General features: G+C 29.7%; 1 long non-coding RNA gene across 1 annotated transcript; it reads right to left on the reverse strand.

The window, feature by feature from the left end:
- Positions 1–3,285: 3,285 nt before the first annotated feature.
- Positions 3,286–4,372, reverse strand: LOC136989848 (uncharacterized). Its single transcript, XR_010883005.1, has 2 exons — positions 3,450–4,372; positions 3,286–3,376 (listed from the first exon to the last, which is right to left on the reverse strand). It is a non-coding gene; the product is annotated as an uncharacterized lncRNA (long non-coding RNA).
- Positions 4,373–9,168: the final 4,796 nt, after the last annotated feature.

Here is a 9,168-nt window from a genome sequence, read left to right on the forward strand (position 1 = left end):
GAGTCCGCCTATTGATTTACATGGAAAATGGGTGGTTGGTTTGACAGAAGTTATTATTCCTAGAAATTGGTTTAATATATCTAATCATAATAATGATTATACTATTACTAGACATAAGATTAGGAGAGAAAAAATAGAAGATAAAACATATGTGATTCCATTAACTACAGCTAAAGAAAATGAAGGAGAGACTCTTTTCGATTGGATAAACAAGAATATAGTTTCATTAACAGGGTCTAACACGGCAGAATTCGTTTTAGACAAGAATTATAAAGACATAAAAATAAATTTGAAAGAAGGATTTGAGCTGCATATTACGAAAAAAAATGCTCACAAATTACTTTATTTATTAAATTTTCCGCTGAAAGAAATTATATTTAAACAAGGCACTTCAAATTTAATATTGCGAGCGGAGTCAGGGGAATATATATCAAATTCTAAATTTTATAAAGATCAATTTATACTTTTAATAGAAAGAAATAAAAAAGTTGTCGAGGAAATTGATGTAGAGGAAAAAATTTTTATTCCTATTGGACTTTATTCATCTGCAGAAAAATTTTTAGGGATTTTTAAATATACTAAATTAGCATTACTACCTAATAACAAAATCATTTTAAAAGTTCCTAAAAATATAACGATTGAATTTGGAAACGAATTAAAAGATTTGTTAGGGTTTAAAACACACAAATTTTCTGAGGGTGAATATGTGAGCGACTATCCAATCGAATTGTCTGCAGGAATTTCAGAAATTTTTATTTATTCAAATATTGTTGCTTCTCATCGTGTTGGAGATATATCTGCTCCTCTTTTAAGGGTTATACCTGTGATGGGGGAGAAGACCGATCAAATAGTTAGAGTTTACCAGTCCCCTCTATACTTTCCATTAACCCGTAATTATATTGATACAATTGAAATTGAGCTGCGAACTGCTAACGGGAAAGAAATCATCTTTTTTGGGGGAAAAACATTATTAGTTTTATCTTTTAAACAGATATAAATATCGTTATATTTTATTTATTAACGTTAGTTCGTCTTTGAGAAGTAGAAAATGAAGCTCGATCCTAAGGATTGTATAAATTATTACTGCAATCAGGCAGGAGGAACGATATGGAAACACGATTTTCCTTTTACACAACAATTTGGAAGAGGGAATTATTTCGCTGGACCGCAAATACAGAGGGGATATGGATTTTTCACGAATCTGTTTCGAAAATCTATTCCCCTAATTTCTAAAGTGGGGAAGTATCTGGGTAGCAAGGCTTTAAAATTTGCATCAAATGTAGGATCGGATGTAATTGGAGGGAAGTCGTTTAAAGAATCTACAAAGTCTCGTTTTAAAGATGTGGGATCTGAAATTAAGCAAGATATACTTAAAAAAGTCCAGACAGGATCAGGTATAAAAAGAAAACGAGGAAAAAGATTAATTCAGTCACAAAAGAAGAAGAAGAAGCGAAAACTTAACGATATTTTTGCTGATTAGAAATGGATCCTCATTCGTGTGGTTGTCTCAAATCAGAATTGGACCTATTTAATACTGTTTCGACTCAACTAGCAATTGAGAATACTTACGAAGTTATTGCTCATCCAGTAGCCACCATATCGGATAGCAGAGCACCTATTGAGTTTCTGATATCAGGATCGGGTGAGCATTATATGGATCTACATTCAATTTATTTATGCATTCAAGCAAAAATTCTAAAGAAGGATGGATCGAATCTAAGTTCTGAAGACAAAGTCACACCTGTTAATTATTTTTTAAATAGTATGTTTTCACAGTGTACGATGTTTTTAAATGATAAACAGATTAGCGCTCATGTTAATTACCCATATAAAAGTATATTAGAGGCCTTACTATTTAATTCGAAAGAAATGCAAGAAACTTTTTTAACAACCGCATTATTTTTTAAAGATACTGCAGGACAAATGGATTCGATAAATCCCTTAGATGAAAATAACACTAACCATGGATTAGTTAAAAGATTTAACATTAGCAAAGAAAGTAGAATAATAGATTTAATGGGGCGGCTTCATATCGATTTAGCAAATCAGCCAAAGCTTTTAATAAACAATGTGGACCTGAGGGTGAAATTGGAGAGATCTAAAGAAAATTTTGCACTAATGGCAAATAACGATGAGTATAAAATCATTATTAAAAATGCATCGTTGAAAATTAATAAAGTAGATGTCAGTTCATCAGTTCAAATTGGGATAGAAAAAGCCTTACAAACCGGTATAATAAAAATGCCATTTCGTAGAACTGATGTTAAAGTTTTTACTTTAACGAGTGGAATTCAGTCTACAAGTATTTCGAATGTAGTTATAGGTCAGCTACCCTACAGAATAACTCTGGGATTAGTTTCCAACTCAGCATTTAACGGAAATGTAAAGCGTAATCCTTTTAATTTTAAAAATTATAATTTAAATTATATATGTTTATCAAAAGACAATCAGATGGTTCCCGCTAAACCATACTGTCCGGACTATAGCAATAAAATTTATGCAAGAAATTTTATCTCCTTATTTGAAGATACTGGATGTATTCACCATCACAGATCTACAAATATATCTTATGATGAATATAAAGATGGCTATGCTCTATATTGTTTTGACCTCACCCCTGATAAATCAGGATCTGAGGGTCATATAAGCGTGAACCAGCTGGGAAACATTGCTATTGAACTAAAGTTCTCAAAGGCGATACAAGAAACGGTAAATGTTATTTGTTTGTTGGAATATAATAATACTTTAGAAATTGATCATTCACGAACTGTATTCACCGATTATTAATGAATACCGTTACTTTATGGAGATTAGCGGCGAGCGATCCGAAAATAAAAAGAAATTTTGGGGGAGTGTTTGCATCAGACGATCTCCCGTTTCGAGTTGGTAATAAGCAATCATTTATAATTAATTTAGATGAAAGAAATAAGCGAGGAAGCCATTGGGTATCAGTATTTTTTACGAAAGATAAAAATTCTTGCATTTATTACGACAGTTATGGATTAAAACCGAGGAAAGCAAATATCATCAGATTTATAAAACGAAATTCAAAAAAATATTGTTGGAATAATATTATTCACCAAAGTTTGTTTTCCTTAAACTGCGGTTATTTTTGCTTATATTTTTTATATAAAATTAATAGAAATCTATGTTTATCAGAATTACATGTAACGGATAAATTTTATAACGATGAATTTGTTAAAAAGTTTGTTAAAAATAATTTTCATTTGTCAAAACCGATTGTAACAACTAATAATCAATGTTGTAATTCAATAAAAAAATCTATTTAAAATATAAAATTGTGTTTTTATTTACAAAATTTACATTCATGTTTTTCTTCAATGCAGGAAGGGTTTTCAGAATACATCCGATAATTCTATGTAAAAGTAAAAATATATTTAATATTTTCAAAATGAGGTAATATTTAAAACAAAATAATATATTTTTACCTGTTTTCATATAATGCTTATATGAAAAGACATTACACAAGCCGCAATGGTGTTGGAAATCCCAATGATAGGGACACAGTATTTTAATTTCGGAAGATTTTGGAACTCCGAATTTTTCCACATCTAGCGATTTAATGGCGGTATTACAGATATCATTTGCTCTACGAATTAAAAGTTTTTCTATTTCCCCCCCTTTAAAAAAAATAAATCCATATTTTTGAAATAAATTTTTAAAAGTAAAAACAATATCATCATGATGAATCCATTCATCATTTTCAGGCTTATACGATAAATATAATTTATGTAATCTATTACAGAATCTAACAGTTTTTTTATCGGATAAAGTTAATTTATCCCACCGTATTTCAGGGTGGAAAAAATTAATAACTCCAAAATCCTCCGAATTAAAACCTGTATACCCCATCTGTCGTATTAAATATCCGTTGTATGGGTGTAAACATGCTTCATTTTTAAATCTGAATCCCTGGCAATCTAGTATAACCCCGGGCTTATCTAAAATAGTAAAATTAATTTTATATATAGATTATTATAGCTAGGACTACTACTAAACATATTTTTTTAAAAAAAAAACTTACTATCCATTTTTGCTTGAGTCCACTCATTGATACTCATGTTTCTCCAGTGGTTGCTACCGTGATTTTTCTCTAAAAGCTAGTGAATGTCTGTCGAGTATTTATAGAAAAAAGATTACTTCCGTGTTTCTTACCCAGGGGTAGGGGATTTCTCCCTCACCCATCAACTTGACAACCCTGATAAAAACTTCCGCATTCAGGTTGACCTGTGAGAATAGCTAGAGGATTTTCTCATCCAGCTTAATATACTGGTGATTTATGATTTTAGCTTTAGTTTATATGACATCATCAATACAAAAATTGAATTCTTAAATTTTAATATAGACATCTACCAAACTGACTCATACAAAATATGGTTTTTATCCGAAACAACTTTAAAGCATATGATAGGAAGTTGATTAACTCAGCTATGATGTTATATAATTCCTCCATTAATATTTTTTATGATGATTCCACAGGAGAGTGTAATAAAAATTTTAAAATAAATTTTTGATTGAGAACACAGTTTATTTAACAGAAAAATTCTACATTCAATTTTTAATGAATACAAATTACAAAAAAGTTTTTGTATGTAAAGATCATGTTAAAATGATTCCACAGGAGAGTGTAATAAAAATTTTAAAATAAATTTTTGATTGAGAACACAGTTTATTTAACAGAAAAATTCTACATTCAATTTTTAATGAATACAAATTACAAAAAAGTTTTTGTATGTAAAGATCATGTTAAAATGTGAAAATAAAAATTAATGAAAATGTTTGACACACTTTAAATTTTGTGCTGTCTTTAAATACTATAGACTCCAATTAGAATATAACAATTACAGGATGAATTATTACAAAACATGACACATTTTTCTAAATATAAAATATTGTACTCCACATTACCAGGTATAAAATGCATTAAAACAGATCTAATCACCAGTTATAAAATTACTACTAAAATCAAATTAAATAAAAATTCTAAAATGTATTTAAAAATAAAGTATCTGTCTGTGCCGAGTAAAATTCTGATTAAGCAGTATCGTATTACACCATGTGATTACATCTTTTTTAAAAGTGGTAATTTAAATATAGAATACCACGAGTTACAATTCATACCATTAAAAAATAATTTGTAAAATCATGTGTAATAAACATAAAACTAAAACACGCGAATAGATTGTTAGACTACACTCGGTAAGTAAAATGAATACTGGTATCACTAAGCAAAGCTACATTAAATAATAGAGTTTAAATGAGATGATGAATGATGCCATTGACACTTTTGTTCTCATGAAGATACTATGCTGAAATGATTTAATTCCTTGATGTGTTTTTTATGAGGGGGTTCTAGTTCCTCTGTCTTTTTGTAGAAGGAGCTTCATCCTCAGAAGAACTAGACCCCTCATTGTCCGATGATGATGATGATGATGATGATGATGATGATGATGATGATGATGATGATGACGACGACGACGAGGATGATGATGATGATGACGACGAGGATGATGATGACGAGGATGTCGATGGTGGTGATTCTAGAGGAGAGTGTGGGCCCTCCCCGATATTATATAAAGATACAGAGTCCACCTCTTCCAGCTGAGGTGCGATGGCTCTAATTATCCCTCTTTCACTCCTACCCGTTAGAGCCACCCACCTCTGCTGGGCTAAATATCTATCGTGGACCCTGTATGGGATGTAAGCACCCTGCGGCATCACAGCCATGATTAGAGTGGTGCTTTTATTCTTATCATAATTCTTCACTCCTCTAATCATGGCTCTATATGCCGCAGCTGCACTCTCCTCACTCACCTCGACACAACTTTCCTCGTTATTTTCCATGCTATATTTAAAAATATTATATTATACTCTTCAGAAGGTTTTTGTTTTCATCATGTTAGCAGTTAGTATAACAATAGGGGGATTATTAAAAAAGTTCGTAAATTTAGGATAGATAGTTTGTTTTAAGCTTGATGACTGCAACTCTTGAAGGTTAATAACCTAACCAGGAAAACACACAAACACTCCCAATGACCTAGGGTCGATGACACTTCCTCATAGCTATTAAGAAGCGTTACCTTCGAAGACAGATATGTCCTAATTTAGTTTCAACCGTTACCTTCAAAGACGGATGTGCCCTAATTTACTTGCATGCGTCACCTCAAACACGAGTGTAGGCCACTAACAGGGGATAAAAAGGGAGCAATTTTTCCTAAAAACTTCACTCATCGATTCTTCACCTAGTGATTCTTCTACTCGTTATTTCTTCTAGTGCTAAAGAAAAAATGTCGTCGGACGGAGGTACGTAATTCTATTTTAGTAATAATATCACTCATCTTAATTTAAATTATATATTTTTATAAACTAATTCTAGAATTTGACTTTGATTTCGAAAAGAAGACAAGTAAGAAGAGAACTTCAAAAACAAAAACTGGGGAGACTACCGAAAAAAAACAGAGATTTGATTTGGATTTAACTGAGGAGAAAAGTAAGCAACCAAAAATTCCTGACTTTAAAGTTAAAATTAGCGATTCGGAGAGAATTGAGATACAGGAGTTTAAGGCAAATTTTTATGTGTGTCTAAGCAAATCCAGAGGGTCATACCCTCCCAACAAATATAATATCAAGGTGACTGACTTCAAGAAGTATAAACAAGCATTTAACGCCATACAAGAACATTTGGATGAGTACAGTAAAATTTAAAGTTCTAGTTTTAATACTATGTTTTAAGTGTATAACGGTTTTTAGTATATAAAATTTATTAAGAACAACAGTGTTCAATTAATACTAAGTATATAATATTATATTTTAAGTGTATAAAATTTATTCTATGGTAATATGGCTTTCACATTTGCATTAAGAACAACAGTGTTCAATTAATACTATGTTAAGTATATAATATTATATTTTAAGTGTATAAAATTTATTCTATGGTAATATGGCTTTTACATTTGCATTAAGAAAAACAGCGTTCAAAGGTTATGTGAGAAGTTATAGAGCATTTATCTCTAATTATAGCGATCCGAGTATTTTACTTGAAAATATTAGAGGTACTATTTATAGTATTTTAACTAATAATGATTTAATTTCGAGAATGAAATTTTTATTAAATTTAAAGATAAGATTTATAAAATATTTGGAGGATGAGATTATTACTCAAGACATATTTTTCTCCAGTCGGGTAGAACATATTTTATCTCAATATATGATCAATGAAAGGTTAACAAATGCTTTCGACACAATTTTAAACTTCATTGATCAGTTTATTAAAAATGGGTCTGGGTGGATTATTAAAGAAATTATATTTGTGGATATTCATTTAGGAATTTATAAGGCTGAGAATGGGGGGTGTGCAGGGGTCATCCTACCCAAACGTCTATCAAATAAGCATTGTTTGTTGAATATTAAATGTAGTGATAATTACTGTTTTTTATACTGTATAATTGCTAGTTTGTATCCAAATACTAATAACAAAAATTCAATTTATTCGTATAGGAAATTTTTGAAATATTTAAATACAAATACTCTAAAATTTCCAGTAAATATTAAAAATATCCCTTCATTCGAAAAAAATAATTGTTTGAAAATTCAAGTATTCGGATACGAAAAAGAAATAATTTACCCTATTTATATAAGTAAATATCAATTTGAAAAAGAAATTAATTTGTTATTATATAAATCCCATTATTTTCTAATTAGAAACTTTAACAGACTATTGTCTGAAAAATCAGGGATTAGAAAATTCTGTCCCCGCTGTCTAATAGGCTTCCAGAGAAGCCATACCTTAAACGAGCACATAAAATTATGCTCTAATTATAAATATCAAAAAGTTTCTACTCCGACTGGAGAAAAGGCGATTGCTAAATTTAGTAATTATGAAAAGCAATTATATCATCCTGTAGTGATTTTTGCAGATTTTGAATCAATTCTAGAGGAAGTTCACGTAGATGCTGTAAATCTAAATTCTAGTTTTACTAAAACTATTCAGATTCATAAACCTATATGTTATTCTATTGTTATTATTGAAAATGATGATACTTTATTATATTGTAATTTTTATTGTGGTAAAGATCCTATTAAGCATTTTTTATTTGATATTCAGAATCAATTAAATATTTTATTAGATAAAATAAATACTTATGTAGAAATGAATATAGATACTATTCCCGATAATTATGAACATCAGTGTCATATATGTGAGGAGGGGTTTAATAATGATGATATCAGAGTAAGAGACCACGATCACCTGACAGGGAAATTTCGGGGAATGTCCCATAATCACTGCAATTTGAATTATAGATTCAAAAAATTTATTCCCATTATACTACATAATTTTACAGGTTATGACTCTCATCTGATTTTCAAAAATATCCCCCCAAAACTATTTTCGAGAATTCAGATTATTCCTGTAAATTCAGAAAAATTTACAACGTTTACTCTAGATCATTTTAAATTCATTGATAGTTATCAATTTTTAAATTCCTCGCTAGATAGATTAACAGAAAATTTAAAAAATGCAAATTATAATTTTCCTATTTTTAATCAATTTTTCTATAACAACAAAAATAAAAATTTGTTAAAAAGAAAAGGAATTTTTCCCTATTCTTATTTTAAAAACGAGGATATTTTATACGAGAGATGTTTACCCCCAAAAAAATATTTTTATAATGAATTATCTGGAGAAAATATTAGTGATGATGATTACCAGCATGCAAAATTAGTTTGGGAAAAATTTCATTGTAAAAATTTTAAGGATTATTTAAAATTATATCAATATGTTGACACTTTATTATTAGCTGATATATTCCAAAATTTTAGAAAATTAAGTTTAAAGTATTATAATTTAGATCCAGTATATTTCATAACAGCTCCAGACCTAACTTGGAATTGCGGGTTAAAAATGACAAAAATCGAGCTAGAATTATTTCGAGATATTAATATGTATCTTTTTATTGAGGGGGGGATGAGAGGGGGGCTATGTCTCTGCGGAAAACGATTTGCTAAAGCTAATAACCCTCTAATTCCAAAAACCTATGATAAAAATCAACCACATAACTATATCATTTCGATAGATGCTAATAATCTCTATGGATTTGTAATGAGTTCTTATTTACCTGTAAATAATTTCAGATGGTTATCTGAGGA

The sequence above is a fragment of the Centruroides vittatus genome, unplaced genomic scaffold (assembly GCF_030686945.1).
Source record: "Centruroides vittatus isolate TY-2023 unplaced genomic scaffold, ASM3068694v2 contig_10, whole genome shotgun sequence".
In the NCBI taxonomy this organism is placed as follows: Eukaryota; Metazoa; Arthropoda; class Arachnida; order Scorpiones; family Buthidae; genus Centruroides; species Centruroides vittatus.